Raw genomic sequence first — 25,457 nt, forward strand, 5'->3', positions numbered from 1 at the left:
GTCAACCAAACAGGCCCCACAGACAGTATTCAAGGAGGAGGTTGGTGATCAGCTGGTTGGTTGGTTTTCTTCCTTCTCTTTTATTCCTTTAAGTTGGTAAGTCCTATTGAATAGTGATGTAATAGTATCTTCTACATCGGGGCAGAGGGCCTTCATAACTAATAATAATAAATTTAATTAATTACATAGATATCGGTGAACAGGTGATGTGTCACTGTTGTGAAATGTGGGAGCTGGTGGACCCCATTGAGGCTCATGGTGATTACATTTGTGACAAGTGTTTGCTGCTAGAGGAACTCAAGCTCCATGTTAAAGAGCTTGAGACCGAGCTTCAGACACTGCGACACATCAGGGAGGGGGAGAAGTTCCTGGACTCTATGTTTCAGGAGATGGTCACACCTGTGAAGTTAATTACTGCAGATGTAGTCCGTGGTCAGGGACAGGACGGTGTGACTATGAGTGAGGAAGGTACAGGGATCCAGGATGTAGTGTTGAAGGAGACACAGCCCTTGCTCTTGTCAAGCAGGATCGAGGTTCTTACTCCCTGTGAGGGCGGGAGCAGGGACTGCAGGGAGGATGAACAACCTGGCCACAGCACCGTGGTACAGGGGGCCATTCAAGTGGAGGGAGTAAAAAGAAATGTTGTAGTAGTAGGGGATAGTATCATTAGGGGGATAGATAGGGTTCTCTGCAGTCAAGAGCGGGAGTCCCGAAGGCTGTGTTGCCTGCCCGGTGCCAGGGTTAAGGACATCTCTTCTGGGCTGGAAAGAAACTTGGAGTGGGAGGGGGAGGATCCAGTTGTCGTGGTCCATGTTGGTACAAACGACGTAGATAGGACAAGGAAGATGGTTCTGTTAAAGGAGTATGAGCAGCTAGGGGTCAAATTAAAAAAACAGAACCTCAAGGGTAACAATCTCTGGGTTATTACCTGAGCCACGAGCGAATTTGGCTAGGATAAATAAAATTAAAGAGTTAAATACGTGGCTCAAAGACTGGTGTGGGAGAAATGGGTTTTGTTTCTTGGGACACTGGCACCAGTACTGGGACAGGAGGGAGCTGTTCCGTTGGGACGGCCTCCACTTGGCCAGTGCTGGGACTAGAGTCCAGGCGAATCATATAACTAGGGCTGTAGAGAGGGCTTTAAACTAATTAGTGGGGGGGAGGTTTCTAGAGAGCAAATAACAGAAATGACAACGGAGACAGTCATAGACTTAGGTAGCAGTGGGGGAATTAAAAAACAGAACATGTCAGGAAGGGACAGAAGATCTGGAGTAAAAAGTAAAGTACTAAAAAGGGAAAAAACAGGAACTAAGTGTTACAAAACATATTTGAAAGTTCTTTATCTGAATGCACGTAGCATTCGTAACAAAATGAATGAGTTAACGGCACAAATAATGACATATGGGTATGATCTTGTGGCCATTACAGAAACATGGCTGCAGGGTGACCATGACTGGGAATTAAACATACCAGGTTATTTAACAATCAGGAAGGACAGGCAGGAAGGGAGAGGAGGTGGGGTGGCTATGTTAATAAAGGAAGGAATCACCATAATACAGAGAAATGATATTGGGTCAAAGGAGCAGGATAGTGAAACAGTTTGGGTGGAGGTAAGGAAAAATAAGGGGAAAAAAACACTAGTGGGTGTAGTCTATAGGCCTCCGAACAGTTGCAACTCTGTTGGACGGAGTATTAATCAGGAAATAGTTGAGGCTTGTAATAAGTGAACAGCTATAATTATGGGGGATTTTAATTATCATATTAACTGGACAAATCAAATTGGGCAGAGCAGCCTTGAGGATGAGTTCATTGAGTGTATTAGGGATGGGTTTCTTGAGCAGTATGTAACTGAACCGACCGGGGGCAAGCAACCTTAGATTTGGTCCTGTGTAATGAGACAGGATTAATTAAAAATGTCCTAGTAAAGGATCAACTTGGAATGAGTGACCATAACATGGTTGAATTCCATATTCAATTAGAGGGTGAGAAGGTTGGATCTCAAACAAGCGTGCTGAGCTTGAATAAAGGAGACTATGAAGGTATGAGAGTGGAATTGATTAGAGTGGACTGGGAAAATATATTAAAGGGTAAGACGGTACATGATCAGTGGTGTACATTTAAGGAGTTATTTTACAACTTCCAAAAAATATATATTCCACTGAGGAAAAAAGGGTGTAAAAGAAAAGATAGCCATCCGTGGCTAAGTAAAGTAATTAAGGATAGTATCCGACTAAAAACAAGGGCACATAAGGTAGCCAAATCTAGTGGGAGGATGGAAGATTGGGAAGTCTTTAAAAGACAGCAAAAAATAACTAAAAGATTGATTAAGAAAGGGAAGATAGATTCTGAAAGTAAATTAGCAAAAAATATAAAAACAGACAGCAAAAGTTTCTATAGTTATATAAAAAGAACTAAGGGTGGCTAAAGTAAACGTTGGTCCCTTAGAGGATGAGACCGGGAAATTAATGCTGGGAAACATGGAGATGGCAAAAACGCTGAACAATTATTTTGTATCAGTCTTTACAGTAGAGGACACGAAGAATACCCCAACACTGGACAAACAGGGGGCTCTAGGGGGGGAGGAACTAAATATGATTAAAATCACTAAGGAAGTGGTACTTGGTAAAATAATGGGACTCAAGGCGGATAAATCCCCTGGACCTGATGGCTTGCATCCTAGGGTCTTGAGGGAAGTGGCGGTAGGGATTGTGGATGCATTGGTAATAATTTTCCAAAACTCCCTGGACTCAGCAAAGGTCCCGGCAGATTGGAAAACTGCTAAAATAACACCCTTATTTAAAAAGAGTAGTAGGCAGAAGGCTGGAAACTATAGACCTGTTAGCCTAACATCTGTGGTTGGTAAAATGTTAGAGTCCATTATTAAGGAGACAGTAATGGGACATTTGGATAAACATAATTTAATAGGACAAAATCAGAATGGTTTTATGAAGGGGAAGTCATGTTTGACAAATTTGCTTCAGTTTTTTGAGGAAGTAACATACAGGGTGGATAAAGGGGAACCAGTGGACGTAGTGTATTTAGACTTCCAAAAGGCATTTGACAAGGTGCCACACAAAAGATTATTGCTCAAGATAAAAAATCACGGGATTGGGGGTAATATTCTGGCGTGGGTGGAGGATTGGCTCTCTAACAGAAAGCAGAGAGTTGGGATAAATGGTTCGTTCTCAGATTGGCAACCAGTAACTAGTGGTGTTCCGCAGGGGTCAGTGCTGGGTCCCCAACTGTTTACAATCTATATTAACGATTTGGAGGAGGGGACCGAGTGTAACATATCAAAGTTTGCAGATGATACAAAGATGGGACGGAAAGTAGTGAGTGAGGAGGACATAAAAAACCTGCAAAGGGCCATAGACAGGCTAAGTAAGTGGGCAGAGATTTGGCAGATGGAATACAATACTGGAAAGTGTGAGGTTATGCACTTTGGCAGGAAAAATCGTAGAGCAAGTTATTATCTTAATGGCAAGAAACTGGAAAGTACTGTAGTACAAAGGGATCTGGGGGTCCTGGTGCACGAAACTCAAAAAGTTAGTATGCAGGTGCAGCAAATGATCAAGAAGGCCAATGGAATGTTGGCTTTTATTGCTAGGGGGATGGAATATAAAAACAGGGAGGTATTGCTGCAGTTGTACAAGGTATTGGTGAGACCGCACCTGGAATACTGCATACAGTTTTGGTGTCCATACTTAAGAAAAGACATACTTGCTCTCGAGTCAGTACAAAGAACGTTCACTCGGTTAATCCCGGGGATGAGGGGGTGGTCATATGAGGAGAGGTTAAGTAGATTGAGACTCTACTCATTGGAGTTCAGAAGAATGAGAGGCGATCTTATTGAAACATATAAGATTGTGAAGGGGCTTGATCGGGTGGATGCGGTGAGGATGTTCCCAATGATGGGTGAAACTAGAACTAGGGGGCATAATCTTAGAATAAGGGGCTGCTCTTTCAAAACCGAGATGAGGAGAAACTTCTTCACTCAGAGGGTGGTAGGTTTGTGGAATTTGCTGCCCCAGAAAGCTGTGGAAGCTACATCATTAAATAAATTTAAAACAGAAATAGATAGTTTCCTAGAAGTAAAGGGAATTAAGGGTTACGGGGAACGGGCAGGAAATTAGACATGAGTCTAGGTTCGGAATGGTCATGGCCCTGTGGGTGGTGGAGTGGGCCCAGGGGCCGTGTAGCCTGGTTCTGCTCCTACTGTGTTCTAATTCTGTGTTAGGTTTCAGGAGTCATAGAGTCATAGAGTTTTACAGCACAGAAAGAGGCCCTTCGGCCCATCGTGTCTGCGCCGCCCATCCATCCCTGTCCAGTCTAATCCCATTTTCCAGCATTTGGTCCATAGCCTTGTATGCAATGGCATTTCAAGTGCTCATCCAAATGCTTCTTGAATGTTGTGAGGGTTCCTGCCTCTACCACCCTTTCAGGCATTGAATTCCACATTCCAACCACCCTCTGGGTGAAAAAGTTCCTCCTCAAATCCCCTCTAAATCTCTTGCCCCTTACCCTGAATATATGCCCCCTTGTTATTGACCCCCCGACTAAGGGGAAAAGTTCCTCTTTATCTACCTTATCTATGCCCCTCATCATTTTGTACACCTCAATCAGGTCCCCCCTCAGCCTTCTCTGCTCCAAGGAAAACAACCCCAGCCTGTCCAGCCTCTCTTCATAGCTGAGGCGCTCCATCCCAGGTAACATCCTGGTGAATCTTCTCTGCACCCTCTCCAAAGCAATCACATCCTTCCTATAGTGAGGCGATGGTTTTATTCCTGTTCCTGGCTGGGGTGGAGATCGCCTTTACAGAAGGTAAGTACTGTAGAAAATATAGGGACAGAGTGTTCTCCTGGAAGACTTTCGATCGCCTAGATGGGTCGGAGAGGAATTTCCCAGATTTTTTTCTCCCAAATTGGCCATTGGGTCTTTTATCTGGTTTTTCGCCTCTCCCGGGAGATCACATGGGTTCGGGTGGATGGAGAGTGATAGAAGATTTGAGGTTAGGATCAGATCAGCCATGATCTTATTGAATGGTGGAGCAGGCTCGAGGGGCCGATTGGCCTACTCCTGCTCCTATTTCTTATGTTCTTACAATGGACTCTAGCATTTTCCCCACTACCAATGTTAGGCTTACCGGTCTGTAATTCCCATTTTCTCTCTACCACCTTTTTTGAATAGTGGGGTTACATTAGCTAACCTCCAATCCATGGGAACTGTTCCAGAGTCTATAGAATTTCGGAAGATGACCAGCAATGCATCTTTTATTTCTAGGGCCACTTCCTTAAGTACCCTAGGATGTAGATTATCAGGCCCTGGGGATTTATCGGCCTTCAATCCCATCAATTTCCCTAACATCATTTCCCTACAAATACTGATTTCTTTCAGTACCTCCCTCTCATTAGACCCTATGTTCCCTGGCATCTCTGGGACGTTATTTGTGTCCTCCTTTGTGAAGACAGAACTAAAGTATACATTTAATTGGTCAGCCATTTCTTTGTTCCCCATTATAAATTCCCCTGATTCTGACTGCAAGGGACCTACGCTTGACTTCACCAATCTTTTTCTCTTCACAAATATCTATAGAAGCTTTTATAGTCAGTTTTTATGTTCCCTGCAAGCTTACTCTCATGCTCTTTTTTCCCCTTCTTAATTAATCCCTTTGTCCTCCTTTGTTGAATCCTAAACTGCTCCCAATCCTCAGGTTTACTGCTTTTTCTGGCCAATTTATATGTCCTCTGCTTGGATCTTATGCTATCCCTAATTTCCCTTGTTAGCCATGGTTGAGTCACCTTTTTTGTTTTATTTTTATGCCAAACTGGGATGAACAAATTCTGTAGTTCATCCATGCGACCTTCAAATTTTTGCCATTGCCTATCCACCATCAACCCTTTGAGTGGCATTCCCCAATCAATCCTACCAAACTCCCGCCTCATACCATCGTAGTTTCCTTTATTTAAATTCAGGACCTTAGTCTCTGAGTCAGCTACTTCACTCTCCATCTTAATGAAGAATTCTATCATATTATGATCGCTCCGACCCAAGGGGCCTCACACAACAAGATTGCTAATTAATCTTTTCTCATTATATAATACCCAGTCTAAGATGGCCTGATCTCTAGTTGGTTCCTCAACATATTGGTCCAGGAAACCATCCCGTATACGCCCCAGGAATTCCTCCTCCACAGTATTGTTACTAATTTGGTTAGCCCAATCTATATGTAGATTAAAGTCACCCATGATGACTGCTGTGCCCTTATTGCACGATTCTCTAATTTCCCTTTTAATGCCATCCCCGACCTCCGCATTACTGTTTACAGGTCTATATACCACTCCCACTAACGTTTTCTGCCCCTTGGTATTTCTCAGTTCTACCCATACAGATTCCACATCATCAGAGTTAATATCCTTCCTTAAAATTGTGTTAATCCCCTCTTTAACCAGCAATGCTACCCCACCTCCTTTTCCTTTTTGCCTATCTTTCCTGATTATTGAATACCCCTGGATGTTGAGTTCCCAGCCTTGGCCACCCTGGAGCCATGTTTCCGTAATCCCAATCATATCATATTCGTTTACCTCTATTTGCACTGCTAATTAATCCACCTTATTACGAATGCTCCTCGCATTAAGACACAAAGCCTTCAGGCTTGTTTTTTTAATGCTCTTAGATCTTTTAGAATTATTATTTACTGTGGCCATGTTTGATTTAAACCCTTGATTTCTCTGTCTGCCACTTCTGTTTTTATCCTTCCTGTCTTTTGCTTTTATCCTTGTTTCCCTTTCCTCTGTCTCCCCGCTCAGGTTCCCAATCCCCTGCCATTTTTGTTTAAACCCTCCCCCAGAGCACTAGCAAACACTCCCCCTAGGACACCGGTCCCGGCCCTGCCCAGGTGCAAACCATCCATTTTGTACTGGCCCACCTCCCCCAGAACCAGTTCCAATGTCCCAGGAATTTGAATCCCTCCCCCTGGCACCATTCCTCTAGCCACGTATTCATCTGAAATATCCTTCTATTTCTACTCTGACTAGCACATGGCACTGGTAGCAATCCTGAGATTACTACCTCTGATGTCCTATTTTTTAATTTACCTCCTAACTCCCTATATTCAGCTTTTAGGACCTCATCCCGGTTTTTACCTATATCGTTGGTACCTATATGCACCACGAGAACTGGCTGTTCACCCTCCCTTTCCAAAATGTTCTGCAGCCGCTCTGAGACATCCTTGACCCTTGCACCAGGGAGGCAACACACCATCCTGGAGTCTCATTTGCGGCCGCAGAAACGCCTATCTATTCCCCTTACAATAGAATCCCCTATTACTATAGCTCTACCCCTGCATGCCTGCGAACGGATGGTTATACTTGCTTGATCCCTTGGGAACTGGATATAATTGTGGGGCTTAGCAAAAAGGGCATCGGTAACCTGGGTATTGCAACTGTGGGCGGCTGACTGGGAGATGCCGCTGATGTCTGCTGATGATCCCTGGAAGGAGCCTGAGGCAAAGACATTGAGTTTGATGGTGACTTTGACAGCCACTGGTAAGGCTGTCCACCCATTCCTCTGGGTACCAGGTCTTGCTGCAGCAGGCCGCAGATCTCTCGGACAACCTCTCGCGAAAGTCCCAACCTCCTTTGGCACTGCTGCTCACTCATGTTGAGGTAGCTCATCCTTTGTCTGTAAACCCTCTGTGGGCGGTATCTCCTGTGGCGAGGTGCCTTGATGCGCTGGTGCCTTCTGCCCTGTGCAGCATCAGGTGGCTGAGCAGGAGGTTGGGGCTCCTGCTAATGTTGCTGCTGAGCTGCCTGGTTCTGCTGCTGCCCTGGATGGTCCTCATCCTCATCTGAGGTCAATGGTGAAAGAAAATGAATGGTTCCCATGCTGCTTGTAGATGCCTCCTTTGGGGAAGCGCTCATTGCAAGCGGGGAGAGGGTCTTTCAAGGAGGTCCCACAGTTGATGGGGTCAAGCTGCAGCACCTCCGACTTCGGAAGGCCTTCTAAAAGTGCTCAGAGACCTTTTAAAGCCAAGGTCTGGCACCTGCAAGTAATCTTGGCTGCATTAAATGATGTCTTGTTAGACCTGCAGCAGTGAGGAGGCCACCCACGAGTCAACCCACCAGGTTTACCTGGCGTGGTTCAGGAGTTGCGTGAAGCACGCCGAAATGCTGGGAAATTCATGAGGGCCTCTCAAAATAGGCTTAGAGAGGCCCTTAACAAGCATTTAAGGAAGTTAATTAGCACAATGGCCAGCTGGAGGCGGGAACATTTCCCGACCTCCAAAACCGGCACCGGCAAAATCCCGCAGAGGTGGGTTGGAGGCGGGTTCCGAACCCGGCCTCTTTGAATCTAATTTTCCCACCTTTCTTGCCTCCAAACCCGCCTCCTCCGACGTCAGAAAATCGCCCCCCACCCCCCACCCCCGAGTACAAAAGCAAGGAAGTTATGATAAACCTTTATAAAACATTGGTTAGGCCCCAGTTGGAGTATTGTGGCCAATTCCAGGCACCACACTTTAGGAAGTATGTCAAGGCCTTAGAGAGGGTGCAGAGGATATTTACTAGAATGGAAGCCAGGGATGGAAAACTTCAGTTATGTGGAGCGACTAGAGAAACTGGGGTTGATTTCCTTAGAGCAGAGAAGATTAAGGGGAGATTTGATAGAGTTGTTCAAAATCATAAAAGGTTTTCATAGAGTAAATAAAGAGAAACTGTTTCCTGTGGCAGAAGGGTCAGTAACAAGAGGACACAGATTTAAGGTAATTGGCAAAAGAACCAGAGGCGACATGAGGAAAATAAAATTTACGCAGTGAGTTATTGGCCCAGAAATTCGGGTCTCCACGGGTGAGTACGCGCGGGGTACTCACCCGTAAGCCCAATGGAAGTGCCGGTTTCCTGCATGCACTGCACATGCACAGGAAACCAGCACTTCCGTTCCCCTGAACGAAGAGGTTCGTGGGAGAGGCAGCGCGTGTGCATCGAACTTCTTTTTTTTTTACAGGTTTTCCCGGGAGGGTAAGTCTGCAGAATTTACACATGTAAAAAGAAGGCGTAAGGCCTGCTTTTTACAAGGTAAGTGGTGAATTAATTAAAATTAAAACATTTTTTCCACAGGTTTATTATTTTTAAATACTTTAAAGCAAGGTAAGTTTATTCTTAGCCCCATTAGAAAATAAAATTATTTTTTTCAAAAATTTAAATTATTGTTTAAAATAGTTATTTCATGTAATTTATAGTTTATTTAAAAAATGTGATGTTTTTTTTAAATTTATTTGAAGATTTAGTGCTGTTTTGGGGCTGTAGTATTTATAACTTTTGACAGGTCTTCCTGTCAATCTTATGAATGGAGCATTCCCTGCTCCGATTGGCACCCATGGCCCATGTGATCCCAGGGGACGCATCGAACTAACTACGCCCCTGGGATACGCAAGCACTGTGCGCCAGCAGCTGGACCAGGCCCCGGATCGCAATTCCACGCGGGCCCACAGCTCAATGGCTGGCGCACAATGTAAGTGCAGGTCGGGGGCTTGCACCCACGGGAAGCCCCCGACCCGAATTTCTGGGCCATTATGATCTGGAATGCATTGCCTGAAAGGGTGGTGGAAGCAGATTCAATAGTAACTTTCAAAGGAAATTGGTTAAATACTTGAAGGGGAAAAATTTCCAAGGTTATGGGGAAATAGCAAGGGAGTGCCACTAATTGGATAGCTCTTTCAAAGAGCCGGCACAGGCACGATGGTCTGAATGGTCTGAATGGCCTCCTTCTGTGCTGTATTCTATGATTCTATGAATCTATGAAATTGCACTTTGTTGCCTGTTCATCAGCTAATTTTCTATCGATGTGGCTACACTTCCTGTCATACTACACATGGCTGGTTACTGATGAGCTTCATTACTGACCAGAGCAAAGTGGCTGCCTGAAGAGAATAAAACCAGAAATAGTGGATTTCCACAGGGCCAGATTAAAATTGCATACTTCCTACCAGGTAGAATATGCATTCTGTTTGTTTCATGGGAAGATACTGAAAGCCGTTCCATCCTACACTTGCCTTCCTCTTTGAAGAAGAGATTACTGGTTTGGAATAAATGGGGTTGTTTTGGATCAAGTTAATTGATTGATCCTGTCAAGCTGCTCGGCCACACGGGTTGCTTGTATAGTGCAAGTGATAATTTGTCGAGTGCTGTAGCTGAAATGCTTAGGAGTTGCTAACACAACAAATGCTGGTTAAGGCTTCTACTGAAATATTTTTACTGCTGAGTAACAGTGGGAATACAGATTCCTCCTCAGGGTTAGCATAAAATAGGAAATCATGCTTCATTTATAAGGCACACAAGCAAATCTTCCTTTTACTTTTCCCCCTTTCTTTTCCTGGTATTACTGCAGACAGGCTTGTGAATGACTGATTTCAAAACACCGACCATTAGAAATACTGCTCAAAAATATATTAAAACTACAAGTTAGTTTGTTTGGAGTCTCTTGAATTCTTCATGAGTAAACATTTGCTCAAACACTCCAGATATTGGGGAAATTATAAGGATTCTGTTTTTTGTTATTTTATTTCTTCCAAGTGTAGCCCAGGGCATTTTACACACTGCATGTTGTGAGTTTTCTTTGTTTGAAAAATTGTTTCAAATGAAACCAAGGGTAACAACACATTTATACCTAGTTTCAAATGAGAAGCTGAGGAATGATTGCTGCATTGAAGCACTCCTGAAAGTGTGCAGAATTACTCTGCACATCATAGTACTTTATGGATATACATGTGCTGCTTCACTCAGAAATGTATGAAATTCAGTTTGTTTGAGACTCTATCTTCATGGAATTTGATGAACTGCACACGTCAGTTTTGATTATGATTTTCCACAAACTGGAAAGAAGCTATTTAGTGGTCATGGATATATATGAGAGACCATGAACTACTTGGCGCACTGTTATGCACGTTCAGGTACAATCACCCATGAAAATTCATGAAGTGTCCATGGACATTCATGATTTATTCAGCATCAATTCATCTGGGAGACAGCCCTGGGACTTGAACTCATGACCTGCTGGTTCTGATGCCTGACATTTCTGAAAGTTGGCGGGGGAAGGGGAGTTTTCATGTGGCAACGTGTTATCAGAAATTAGAAGCATGGAAACCAGTTCAAAATGTGCGCAACAGAATCTTGTTATATGCAATTGGTCAGCACACATGGAAATGCAGTAGAAAACCAAGCTTTTATATAATGGGACTGACTACACCATTAGTAACTATATGAAGAGACAAATGGTGACTTCATCTCTGAGAACATTGCCTGGAATTTAACCTGGAACTCCCCTCTAAGAGGAGCCCGAGTACATGGATCACTTCTATAACTCCACTGCATAAACTGGGCGAAGAGGAGACTATGCTCCCAGAGCTTTCGTTAAAACCTTTGTTCGGCTGGAAGATAGATTTTTCTACAAGCCTTTAGATTCACTTATACTTCCGCATCAAGTGGGAAACATGTGAATGGTGAAGATCAAAGATTTATAGTAAACTGATCTCCCCTCACTATTTTTGCTGGTAAATAGAATGGTCTCACTCAGCGAAGTATTGTGTATCACTGCAACACTTATTGCTTTGTGGTCCTGTTCCACTATCACTCCTACTATATGTTAAGTATGTGTATTGTATTGAACAATTAACACAAAGACTTAAACGTATAACTCAAACAGGTCTTTACTGGTTGGAGGTAGGGACTACACGTAGATCTTTACTTCATGCCCACAGGCGGGAACTGAGGGGAGATCAGTACCCACAGTACTATTTATACCCCTATGGCCAGGAGTGGTACTGCGTATCACTACGCCCTACAAGTACTGCTGTCCTGTCCATAGGTTCAACGTAGCACACATATTACATACACAACATTCCTCCCTTCCTAGCTTTACAGTCATCTCCCCATTTAACATAACGTAATAACATATATACATATATAACTTCATGTCAAAACAGATCACAGATTCAGTCTCTGCGGAAAACAGTTCACAGATTCAATCTCTGTGGTGTAGTCGGTTCACGTTGCTGGAGTGACTCATTCAATAGTCCTTCCATGGATTTAACAGTTTGAACTTCCGAACTGAATTGGCTCCGTTCGGAGGGACCACGTGTGTGATCTGGTAGAGGTAATAATGGTTCAGATGGGTCATCTTCTGTTTCGACTTTTCCTTTTTTGCTTCTTGGAGACTCTCTGGGCTCCGTCAGCTGCCAGCTGCATGCGCAGTTCCTCCTTCTCTTCCTCCTTTTTCCGTAGTAGAGCCACCTTCTCCCGATGTTCTGTAGACTTTCGGTGCTCCTCCATGATTTCTGTATGGTGGGAGTCGAAGTTACAAGTTGGGCAGGACAGGACATAGTAATATTCGGTGTCGTCCTGATCTAGGCCAGCGAGAGGGTCTTCTATTTCCTCCATACCCAGCTGGGCGTTAGCCAGCTTTTGTTCCAAGTCCAGACATCTTTCCTGAAGAGACTTCTTCATGCGTACCTCTTCATCCAGCTTTTTCTGGGCTTTCAGCAAGTCGTTTACTAATGACCTCATTTGAGATTTTACTACTTCAACTTCTTTTGGAGATTGATTGATCGGACTATTCAATCCCTCTACCGGAGCAGCTGTTTCAGCGGTCTGTTGTTCTACGTTGACGTGAGTCAGCGTACTTTTGGCATCCAAGGGCTGCTCTGTTGCAGTCATCTCAGTCTGTGTTGCCACCTCAGCTCTTCCAATAACCTTTGAGAGCTCCGAACCCCTTTCGTTTGAATATTGAAGTTCGTGTTCAAGTTTTTCCCATTTCAGAGTCCTGTCCTTCAGCATATGCAGGAGTTGGCTGACCGTTAACTCCTCTGACATCAGACGTTTTGTGTGCTCCTGCTCCATTTTCTCCATCAGCTGCTTCTGTTGTGTTTCCAGATTCTCCAACTCTATATCAAAGAACTCTTTCGTTGCATTCAACTCTTGCTCAAAACGGCGAAGCATTTGTTCTAATTGCTGTTGTAGTTTGAAATGGAGTTGAGTTCGAGCCCGGTGTCCCTCAGAAATGGGCACATCAGTAGACTTGCCAGACTCAGAATCCACAGTTAAACTATGTTGTTGTTGCTCAGTGGAATTCTGTGCTGAAACTTTGTCTTTTGCACCTGAGTTGGGCTTACCATCTTCCGTTCCAGAGTCTGGGCCGACTATCTTCACCGAGTTCTCACTCGTTATTGTTTGTAGGAAATGCCAGTCCATATTCATTTTCCTAATCCACTCCCGTCCTAGTAGTGGAGGACCTCCTTCAGATATCACATATAAGTCCATTATTTGACTGTCTTCGCCCTTGTGGACCACTGCAACCTCTATTTTCCCGATGGGGTACACTCTTTGCCCCGTGTATGTTTTCAATATAATCCCCGTATCCTGTAGGGGAATATGTTGGAATAACTTTCCGTAATCTTTCTTATTTATGACCGTCAATGCCGATCCAGTGTCCAATTCCAGTTTTACTTGGACTCCTTCTATCTGAAGAGTAACCCAAATTGTCTGGAGGTCTGCACCCTTACCAACGTTGAGTACCCTTAAGCTAGCCAGTTCAATACTGCTTGCGTCTGAATCGGACTCCTGTTCGGCCACCTTGTGTACCTTTGCGTATTTCCCTTGCGGTGACTTCTTGTTGCTGGTCTTCTTCGCTGACCTGCATACTCTAGCTATATGTCCAAGCCTACCACAAGTTCTACATTCTTGGTTTTTAAACCAACACTGGTTCTGATCATGCGTTGTCTTTCCACAACGATAAGATTTGCCAGAACTCACACCCAATTTGTGTGCACTGAGCTCCGGTGACCGTAGCTGCATTACTGCCGTGCCTCTCGCTGCGGCTTCGTGTGCTGCTGCCATAGTGACCGCCTTCTCAAGCGTCAGCTCATTCTCCTCGAGCAGTCGCTTTTGTGTATCCTGTTTAAATAAACCACACACAAATTTGTCTCGAAGTGCCTCTGTCAGTCCCGTTCCAAACTGGCAATATTTCGCTAATTTACGCAATTCCAGCAAATATTCAGCATTGCTTTCATGCTGTAGCTGCCTTCTGTCATAAAATTTAAATCGTTCCGCTAGCATCAGCGGCGTGGGGTTTAGATGATCTTTCAGGACAGTAACAATCTCATCGAACGTCTTATCCGCCGGTTCATCTGGTGATAACAGGTGTTTCAATTGCCCGTATGTCTTCGCACCCATTAAATTTAATAATGTTAGAGCTTTATCTTGGTCACGAATTTTATTGGCCTTACAATAATTTTTTACTCTTTCAACATATATGGCCCAATCTTCGAGGTCACTATCAAAGGTGCTAATATTCCCGTGTTTAGGCATTGTAGATTTGCAATTTCTCAGATTTTATTTTCTTTACTTGTTATCAAAGATGGCGGCTTCCCGCTCTTGCCGTCGTCCTCCGCCCACAAAATGGCGGTTTTCCCGCGCTTGGCGGTCTTCACCCGTCCCCCGACGCCGTCTCCCTTCAGCCCCCGAGTGCGGCCCTTATCTTCGCCGCGATCGCCCGAGTGTGGCCCGTATCAGCGGATGCGATCGCTGGATAGCGAAGTGGCTCCCGACCGAAGCGGCTCTTGCTCGCTCCCTCCCGGGCTCTGGCTTACCCGCTCGCGCGTTTCACCGCGGCTCTTATCAGGGATTGCGATCGCCCTTATCTTCTCCAACTTCCCCAGCCCTGTCTTTGCAGCCAACACTGCACGGCTTACCCCACCACCTAGGTTGAACAAGGAAACTGCAGAAAGACTTCTGTCAGTCGCTGGAAGCTGTCAGGATGGCTGCTGCATTCCAGTGCTCAGTCGCTGATGGAGGCTTCAGAGTCCTAAAGCCTGTCGCTTCTAGTGGGGTGGTGATGTTTGAAACCTCTCTTCAACTGCCGCAGGGTAAGAACCTGACTCGTCGCCAGTGTTAAGTATGTGTATTGTATTGAACAATTAACACAAAGACTTAAACGTATAACTCAAACAGGTCTTTACTGGTTGGAGGTAGGGACTACACGTAGATCTTTACTTCATGCCCACAGGCGGGAACTGAGGGGAGATCAGTACCCACAGTACTATTTATACCCCTATGGCCAGGAGTGGTACTGCGTATCACTACGCCCTACAAGTAGTGCAGTCCTGTCCATAGGTTCAACGTAGCACACATATTACATACACAACACTATACCAACATTAGAAATCTCCTTCTTCTCTTTCGTGCCTAGTGGCACATGAGGCAACTCATTTCTTCCATTGCCTTAACATCCAGATCATGTTGTGGGTTGCTTTCATAATGAAGATCCCTTTTTCTGTAGCCAGCTCGTTAGCCTGGCAAGGGGGTGCTGGCTAGATGCAATGGGGGGTGGGGCTGGGTCACTCCTATTCGTTGCGACTACCCCTCTGGGTCAACTCAATATTCAAAGGTCTGGTCACTGTTCTCTTGCTCGCTGGAGCTACAATGGGGTGGGGGCATTCTGCTCCACTCAGATCCAAGCACTGGTTAGCTGTAAGACTCTGAGCTGCCAGTGTTATCATATCACAAATGAGCTGCTCCAGGAGATTATTGATTTGAATTTTGATTCTTCCAGCAATTGGATTTTTCAACATTGCTTTGGAGTTGAATACTTAAATGACCAGAATACAGCTACCTTTCTTATACTACTAAATATAATCCTTTCAAAGGGAGTTAACTGGATTTTCTTTGTACAGTGCTGGTGTGGTTGGTTGTATTTGTGGATGCACAGATGGGCATAGATGTACGTGATGTTTGTGGATAAGACCATTATTTTAAACGTTACATAGGGGCACTTGTAGAGATTACAGATGATTGATGCCTGTGTTTTATCAGTCTCTGTATAACCGCAGTGTAACTACACTGCAATTGCTAGTCATTCATGGTTAAGGACCTGTGCCCTAATCTATTGTAGTGCAGTGCTATCAATAAGCACAATATTACAAAATTGGTGTTTAAAAAACCTTTAAAGTGTCAAATGTTTTAACTGACAGTGGAGCTTCATGAATACAAGTGTCAGCAGAATATATGATTGATAATTTCAATCATAGCTCAGTAACAACATTTCATTAACTGGGAGGGGCAACTCAGTTTGAAGGGCCGATTGTTTAGGGTCTTAACTGCAACGGCTTGAATAGAACTCACGAAGCTGCCTGTTCGAAACGGCCCACTTGGGTGATTAATATGGGCTTTACTGGTTATTATCTTGTATTACCGGTTTCAGTTAAAGTACCTTCAAAATCAGCTCGAGAATATTGCTGCTTGTCCAGTGCACATTCAATCATGTGTCTGCGTGCACATATTTATTTCAATTTTTGAATGAAAATAATCCATATTCTCAATAATAATTTGAATCATCCCCCCCCTCGGGTCATTCCTGATCATGTTTTTGGAATCCTGAACAACTGGATTTGAATAATCCCTGATTTTCCCCCCAAGATGCAAACACGGATCTATAAGAAGCTCCGGAATTCTTGGCAATTTTAACATATCTGTATGAGTTAAACAAATGATATCACTGTTAAACCTTCTGTATTATGTTTTTGAATGAATTGCAATAAAAGACAAGTGCGTCTCCAGATCTGCGAGGCTCAATAGCAGACCAGCAGTCAGCAGCCCGGCAGCGATTGAAGCTTTCCAGTTTAATGAAGCTGTCAGGGCTGACATGCCTGCTATCCACTCCTCTCTTCGCTGCCTGGACCCGGGGATTATGCAGATGAGCTGGTACATTGTGTCGAACTGGGGAACATTGCCCTGCATGCATGGCATCGCCTGAATGCCGCTCTTCTCTTGAATGGGCCACAGCAACGAGCTGTCTCCGAGGAACAAATACCTAACAAAGCTGTTTAGTGGATCTGCTAAATAGTTCGTGGCAGGCAGAACACTAGATGCGAATGCGGAGTGTGGGATTCAGTTCGCCTTTGTAAACCTCTTAAGTACTGAATTCCCCTGACAAACAGTTATCGCCCATATCTATTTTCATGGACTATGCAGCATCTTCGAAATGAACACATTATGTCACTGTATTAGATATTGTTCAGGGTAGAAGAAAGCATAGTACGAAATACATTTTTGTTTTCATCAATATCATTATAATAGTAAATCATCATCATTGTTGTGAATTAATTACACCTGCCCTCCACCCTATCACAGACCTCTCCCTTTTGTTATTTCTCTGCCCCTCTTTTCCCTGGCTCTGTACCTGCTTAAAAACTGTTCATCTCTTAACCTCATCCAGCTCGGACAAAAGGTCATCGACCTGAAACTATAACTCTGTTTCTCTCTCCACAGATGCTGCCTGACCTGTTGAGCGTTTCAAACATTTACTTTTTTATTTTTTCAGATTTCCAGCATCTGCAGCATTTTGCTGTTGCATTATTATAATAATACCTTATTAATGGGCTCGATGCTGCACTTCTGTATTAGAAGCCTTAACTTGACAAAAGGCGACTCACAGTAACGATTCGTTTCATGGTCGACCTGCCTTTTAACTTCACTTTATTCTTTCACCTCCATATACCCGAGATCTTTTGGGAGCGAACAGGGAGTCAAAATATTAAATGAACCTTCCACCCAGAATAATTTCTCTTTCCTTAAGCCTACTTTGATTTATATTTCACGCCTTCTCTGAGCTTCCGAGGTACAGATTCAGAAATCAGTAGCAACGCGATAAACAACCGTTCAGGTTACAGGATAGAAGTACCGAGATAAACTGCATTGGCTGTAGTGGCTGTATGATGTTGGACATCATGTCTGCTTTACTATATTTTCTGAATTGAAATACATTAATATGTGCACAAAACTGCCTGGTTGCGTTCGGTTTAAATTTCACCCTGAACATTACACTGTAAACAGTGTGATGCTGCATACTGTACGTATGGTACCTCTAAATCTAGTTCTTAAATATTCAGGTTAAATATCACAATCTATTTCATTAAAACATGATTACAAAATTAAACTACTTTTTAATCTCATTAAAAGGAATCTTGATCCTGCAGTTTCAGTAAAATGTTACTGCGAAATGCATTTATTGTATTTTTTGCAGTAGTGAGTGCAAAAACTAGAGTTTCTCACAACCGAAACACTGAACGCATTTACCGTGTACTTTTACCATCCCCAAAATAAGAAGTTTTCCCTCAATTTCGATTTTCAAACGAGCACAAAGGCAGACGGTCATTTAAAGTGTTTGCGAACAGAGCAAATGTCAATCAAAAGGAGAAACCACACAGGTCAATTAAATAATTGTTTTTGTGGGGATTTCTTTCTGGATATGACTGTGACAGTGGGTTTGTTCATATCCATTAATTAAAGAAAAAAGACACTCCAGGGCGTGTGGCTGCAACATTGTTTCTTTAATTTTTTTAAAAAGCAGCTGGATAATGGACGCAAGGAAGATGTTTATTTTGAATTTAATGTGTTTACTTTCAAATCACAATTCGTAAATTATGAAGCACTGTTATTCAAATTAGTTTCGTGATCTTTTGATACAAACGGCAGTATAAAAACAGACCACACTAGGGATTACCATGTGCCAAACGATACTTTATTTGATAGTATTGAAAGAAGGCCAATAATAACAGCATTTATCTCTGACTTCCTGACGGCTTAAGACTCTTTCTGGCAAATGTAACAAAATACGGTTATAAACATTTTCAAGTGGCGCCGATGGGTTTTCGCTTTTTTTCCCCTGCAAACTGATTTTTTTTTAAAAGACTATTCGTTTTTCGTTAGTGAGGTAAGTGTTTTTAAACGGTGCACTCGCGAAGGTGTTCACGTGTTGCAATGTTACACAATAGAACAGACATTGAACCTGCAGCGGCTGAGAGAAATCGATCAGTCTGAAATCCCACTGCATTGACCCAGTTCAAATTCAGAATTGATAAGACATTGCACCAGTCTTGTCTTATTCACAGCCTGGCTTGTGAATGTACTCATCAGGACCCAGTGAGCGGTGGGGTTGAAGCAGGAAGGCCACTCCCTCAACCATCCGTTTAATCTCGTTTCTTTCGTTTAAACATCTTAAAACATTAGCAACACTAGTCTCAGAGTGTGTCCTTTTATTATTCTGGGGCAAAAGCATTGCAGCATAGATCTTTGCAGTAATAAAGTATAATTGTTGTGAAAATATATATTCACAGACATAACAAGATTTTCGTATATGGCAGCTTGTTTCGCTTTAGGACCGACATGTCTTCCTTCATATGAATACTATGTTCAATATTATTATTAAAAACTCTACATTCAAAAGCTGTTTACACAACGGATACTTTGAAAAACAACAGTACATCATGTCAATAAGTTGAGTACTAGGCAATCAAAGATGCTTAATGGCAATCAAGCGTTCTTGAAAAGGATGTACTTATTCTAATCATATAAACACGGCAGGATCACTTAGCGCCAACAGCGGTTCGTGTTTGCCTGAACGGCTCATAGTCATGAAAACGCCGAGACCACCCATTGTTTTCGCCAGAGTTTGCTGTTCAGTTATGCAACGTTGTTACTGGTAGCTCGCACTTGGTGATTTTAAAGCTTTACTGTCCTTGTTTGCAATGCCTTTGCTTATGGAATTGACTTTAATTTCCATCTGTTATCTCAGACCTGCTGAGTATTTCCAGCATTTTCTGTTTTTATTTCAGTTATTCGTTGTTCTGCACCTAATAGATACCTGACAATCCATCATCTAATGACGTGATTTTTTTTTAAATGCAGGAGGAAATCTCTTCCTTTAATTTCTAATTGAAATGGATGCACATCATCTACAGGGTTAGAAACAATGCAGAGAGCAAACTCAACATCCTGCCTTACAAATCTCCTTTAAGGCACTCCTTAAAACCTACTTCTCACCTGTCCCAATGTAAGAAGTCACACAACACCAGGTTATAGTCCAACAGCTTTATTTGAAATCACAAGCTTTCGGAGCGCTGCTCCTTCTTCAGGTGAAGTGGAGAAATGCATAAAGACACAGCTTATATAGTCAGAGAATCATGTCAGATGTTTACAGGTAACCTTTCCAACTGCCATTTATCACACCTCGGCAGAGAGATAATCACAGCAGTCAAAGGTGTGAATGGTGTCCAAACAGGTCAGTCAGGGAAACATTACATCAAAGAACAATGAGGTGGGGTCACAAGGGGTCAAATATTGCAGATGCTGGGGTCTGTATGAAAAACAAAAAAACAGACAAAAAACATTTTTTTGGGGGCTGGAAATCACAGCAGGTCCAGCCGCATCTGACATGATTCTCTGACTATATAAGCTGTGTCTTTATGCATTTCTCCACTTCACCTGAAGAAGGAGCAGCGCTCCGAAAGCTTGTGATTTCAAATAAAGCTGTTGGACTATAACCTGGTGTTGTGTGACTTCTTACATTTGTCCACCCCAGTCCAACTCCGGCATCTCCACACCCTGTCCCAATGTGTCCTTCTTTGGCAGGGTGTCAATTTTTTGCCTGATTACGCTCCTGTGAAGCCCCTTGGGACGTTTTACTGCATTAAAGGTGCTATATAAATGCAAGTTGTTGTGGTTCTTTGAGGAAACTACAAGTAGATAGTGGAACTCACCATCAAACAGTTTATTTGGACTTTTAGAAAGTTTGTGACAAAATTGCTCATAAAAGCCTTAAATTAAAAATCACATCAATCCATGGTAGATATAAATGCGCTGAATGGCAAAACCAGTTCCAAACTTTTCAATGAAATTTGCAGATATTTAAATAAGGGATGCAGTAAAGACAGATAATGCAATGAATTGCAGAAGGATTTGGGCCTCATCATGAAATCAGGGAGGAAAAAGATGAATTAAATGTAATAATGAAAATGTAAGTTATTGTACATAAATCAAAAAATGTTGGGCTTCACATCTATCTATCTATCTATCTATCTATCTATCTATCTATCTATCTATCTATCTATCTATCTATCTTCTATCTATCTATCTATCTATATATATAAAGCAGTTTGTCTCTCTGTCTGTCTTTCTGTCTGTTTGTCTGTTTGTCTCTCTGTCTGTCCGGCTATACAATCAAAAGTTATAGAGCGTACCTACACACATGTTATATCAAAAGAGAGCTTATCATTAGGGGAGCCTAATAGGCATATTTACTTTTTGGTCAGGCGAAAATTGTTCTGACAGTATACAAAAAAGGTTCAAAAAACGGCAACATGCCGCTCATTAGCGTTGAGTGACGTGATGGTTGACCAATCGTACAGGGGATTAACCTGATGGTTGACCAATCGGTGCGTCACGGGGGGCATTCAGTGCATGTGTGAGCGGGCCTAAACCTTCTAAGCTGTGGTGAGTGGCCGCCATCCTGATTCCTAACGATTCATTTATTTTTTCCACTTTTTGCGTGTTTATTTTCAAATATAGATTTCCAGCAAAAAAAAAGTTGCTTTTAAAACACAATTAAATTGTTTTTAAAAAAAGTAAATTAATTTGTAAATATTTTCTCTAACCTCATTAATTTTCCTACCTTTCACCCTTTTTTTCCCTCTTGACTCGCTACCTCTGCCGGTCGCCGCAACCTTCCAGGGTTACCCTGCCTGCAGACCTCGAAGCCTCGGCCTCTCCTCCCAAGCCACGCCCGAGCTAGGCACCTACCGTCTCACTCAACAAGCGGCCCGCGATCACCTCCATCTTTGTAAAGGCTGGCGGGGCGGGCCTGAGTCGAGCGTAGCCACCGCCGCCATCTTTGTAAAGGCTGGTGTGGCGGTACGGAGCACCACAGAGCCATCGCCGGCGCTGGGCTCGGGTGCTTTGTGGCCTGCGGCGGAACGGCGGCTGCGGAGCTCGGGCTGCCCGGGGCGCTGGGCTCGGCTGGGCCATGCCAGTGCGGCTGCCCGAGGCCCCGGGGCCTAGCCTTCTCCAACCGCTGCCGGCAGCACAACGCTCAACACTGGCACAGGGGAGAGGGTCTGCTGGTTCCCCCCCTCCCTTTCCCCCCCTTCCCCCCACACCCCCTTTCCTCCCCCACCCCCACCCCTTCCCACCCAACTTTCCCCCCCCACACCCCCTTCCCACCCCCCTTTCCCCCCGACACATCCCCTTCCCCCCCACACCCCCTTCCCCCTACACCCCCTTCTGCTCCACCTCTTCCCCCTCCCCCTTCCCTTCCCCCCTTCCCTTCCCCTCCATTCCCTCCCCCCCCACCCCCCCTTCCACCTCCCCTTCCCCATTCCCTCCCCCATTCCCCCTCCCACCCCCCCTTCCACCTCCCCTTCCCACCACCCCTTTCCCCCACCCCCGCATTCCCCCCACCCCCACCTTTCCCCACCCCTTCCCCCCACCCCTTTTCGCCCCACCCCATCCACCCCTTTCCCCACCCCCCTCCCCCCACCCCTTTTCCCCACCCCTTTCCCCCCACCCCTTACCCCCCTCCCCCCCACCCCTTTCCCACACCCCTTTCCCACCCTACCCCCACCCCTTTCCCCACCGCTTCCCCCCACCCCTTTCCCCCCACCCCTTTCCCCCGCTTTCCCCACCACCCCTTTCCCCCCCCACGCTTTTCCCCACCCCTTTCCCGCCAACCCTTCCCCCCACCCCTTCCCACCCCACACCTTTCCCCCACCTCCCTCCCCCACCCCTTCCCCCCACCCCTTTCCCCACACCCCTTTCCCCCCACCCATTTCCCTCACCCCTTTCCCTGCACCCTTTCCCCCACCCCTTTCCCCCACCCCTTTCCCCCACCCCTTTCCACCCCACCCCCTTCCCCCCACCTCTTTCCCCCCCACCCCTTTCCCCCCACCCCTTTCCCCCCCACCCCTTCCCCCCACTCCTTTCCCCTACCCCTTTCCCCCAACCCTTTCCCCTTTCCCCTTTCTCTCCTTCCCTCTCTCTCTCCTTCCCTCTCTGTCTCTCTCTCTCCTTCCCTCTGTCTCTCTCTCTCTCTCTCTCTGTCCCTCCCTCTCTTTGTCTCTCTCTCTCCCTCTCCCTCTGTCTCTCTCTCTTCCCCCAGTCTCTCTCTCTCTCTCCCCCCCAGTCCATCTCTCTCTCCCCCCCAGCCTCTCTCTCTCTCTCTCTCCCCCCGTCTCTCTCTACTCCCCCCAATCTGTCTCTCTCTCTCTTCCAACAACAACATGCCCTCAAAAAACCCTTCGCACCGCCGGGCACTCCAGCTTCTATATATATAAAACGGTTGGTCCATCTGTCTTTCTGTCTGTCTGTTTGTCTTTCTGTCTGTCTGTCCGGCTATACAATCAAAAGTTATAGAGCACACCTACACATATGTTATATCAAAAGAAAGCTTATCATTAGGGGACTCTAATAGGCATATTTACTTTTTAGTCAGACAAAAATTGTTCCGACAGTATACAAAAAAGTTTCAAAAAATGGCAACATTCCGCTCATTAGCGTTGAGTGACGTGATGGTTGACCAATCGTACAGGGGATTAACCTGATGGTTGAACAATCGGTGCATCACGGGTGGCGTTTCATTGCGTGTGTGGACGGCCTAATCCTTCTGAGCTGAGGTGAGTGGCTGCCATCTTGATTCCTAACTATTCATTTATTTTTCCCACTTTCTGCGTGTTTATTTTCAAATATAGATTTCCAGCAAAAAAAAGTTGCTTTTAAAATACAATTAAATTGTTTTTAAAAAAAGTTAATTAATTTGTAAATATTTTCTCTAACCTCATTAATTTTCCTACCTTTCAACCTTTTTTTTTCCTGTTGACTCGCTACCTTCACCGGGCGCCACAACCTTCCGGGTACCCCGCCTGCAGGCCTCGAAACCTTGCCTCTCCTCCCCAGCCACGCCCAAGCTAGGCACCTCCCGTCCCGTTCAACAAGCGGCCCGCAATCACCGCCATCTTTGTAAAGGCTGGTGGGGCGGCCTGAGCCGGGTGCAGCCACCGCCGCCATTTTTGTAAAAGCTGGCGGGGTGGTACAGAGCTCCGCAGAGCCATGGCCGGTGCTGGCCTCGGGTGCTTTGTGGCCTGCGGCCGAACGGCGGCTGCGGAGCTCGGGCTGCCCGGGGCGCTGGCTCGGCTGGGCCATGTCATGCGGGTGCCCGAGGCCCTGGGCCTAGCCTTCTCCAACCGCTGGCAGTGCAACTCTCAACACTGGCAGAGGGGAGAGGTCTGCTGGCTCCCCCCCTCCCTTTTGACCCCTCCCTTTCCCCCCTCCCTTTCCCCCCTTCCCTCCCCCACACCACCGTCCCACACCCCCACACACCCCCTTCCCACCCCTCCTTTCCCAACCCCCCCTTTATCCCCTTCCCTCCCACCACCCCCTTCCAGCTTCCCCCTTCCCACCCCCCTTCCCTCCCCCCCACCCTCCCCCCACGCCCCCCTTTCCCCCCCCACCCCCCGTCCCCCCTTCCCTCCCCCCTACCCCCTTCCCCCCTCCCCCTTCCCTCCCCCACACCCCCCTCCCCCCTTCCCTCCCCCACCACCCCATCCCCCTCCCCTCGCCCCATCCCCCCTTCCCCCCCACCCTTACCCCCCCACCCCTTCCCCCCACCCCTTTCCCCCACCCCTTTCCCCCACCCCTTTCTCTCCTTCCCCCTCTCTCTCCTTCCCTCTCTGTCTCTCTCTCTCTCCTTCCCTCTGTCTCTGTCTCTCTCTCCCTCTCTCACTCTGTCTCTCTCTCCCTCTCTCTCTCTGTCTCTCTCTCCCTCTCTCTCTCTGTCTCTCTCTCTTCCCCCCAGTCTCTCTCTCTCTCTCTCCCCCCAGTCTCTCTCTCTCTCTCGCCCCCCCAGTCTCTCTCTCCCTCCAGTCTCTCTCTCTCTCCCACCCCCGTCTCTCTCTACTCCCCCCAGTCTCTCTCTCTCACTCTTCCAACTCTCTCTCTCTCTTCCAACAACAACATGCCCTCAAAAAACCCTCGGCACCGCCGGGCACTCCAGCTAGTCTATATATATAAAGTGTTTTGTCTCTCTGTCTGTCTTTCTGTCTGTTTGTCTGTTTGTCTCTCTGTCTGTCCGGCTATACAATCAAAAGTTATAGAGCGTACCTACGCACATGTTATATCAAAAGTGAGCTTATCATTAAGGGAGTCTAATAGGCGTATTTACTTTTGGTCAGACAAAAATTGTTGCGACAGTATACAAAAAAGTTTCAAAAATGCAACATTCTGCTCATTAGCGTTGAGTAACATGATGGTTGACCAATCGTACAGGGATTAACCTGATGGTTGACCAATCGGTGCGTCACGGGGGGCGATTCATTGCGTGTGTGGGCGGACTATTCCTTCTGAGCTGAGGTGAGTGGCTGCCATCTTGATTCCTAACGATTCAGTTCTTTTTCCCACTTTCTGCGTGTTTCTTTTCAAATCTAGATTTCCAGCAAAAAAAAAGTTACTTTTAAAACACAATTAAATTGTTTTTAAAAAAAGTTAATTTATTTGTAAATCTTTTCTCTAACCTCATTAATTTTCCTACCTTTCACCCTTTTTTTTCCCTGTTGATTCGCTATCTCCGCCGGCGCCGCAACTTCC

Source organism: Somniosus microcephalus, chromosome 1 (assembly GCF_052327205.1).
Source record: "Somniosus microcephalus isolate GS21.2 chromosome 1, FLI_Smic_1.0, whole genome shotgun sequence".
Lineage (NCBI taxonomy): Eukaryota > Metazoa > Chordata > Chondrichthyes > Squaliformes > Somniosidae > Somniosus > Somniosus microcephalus.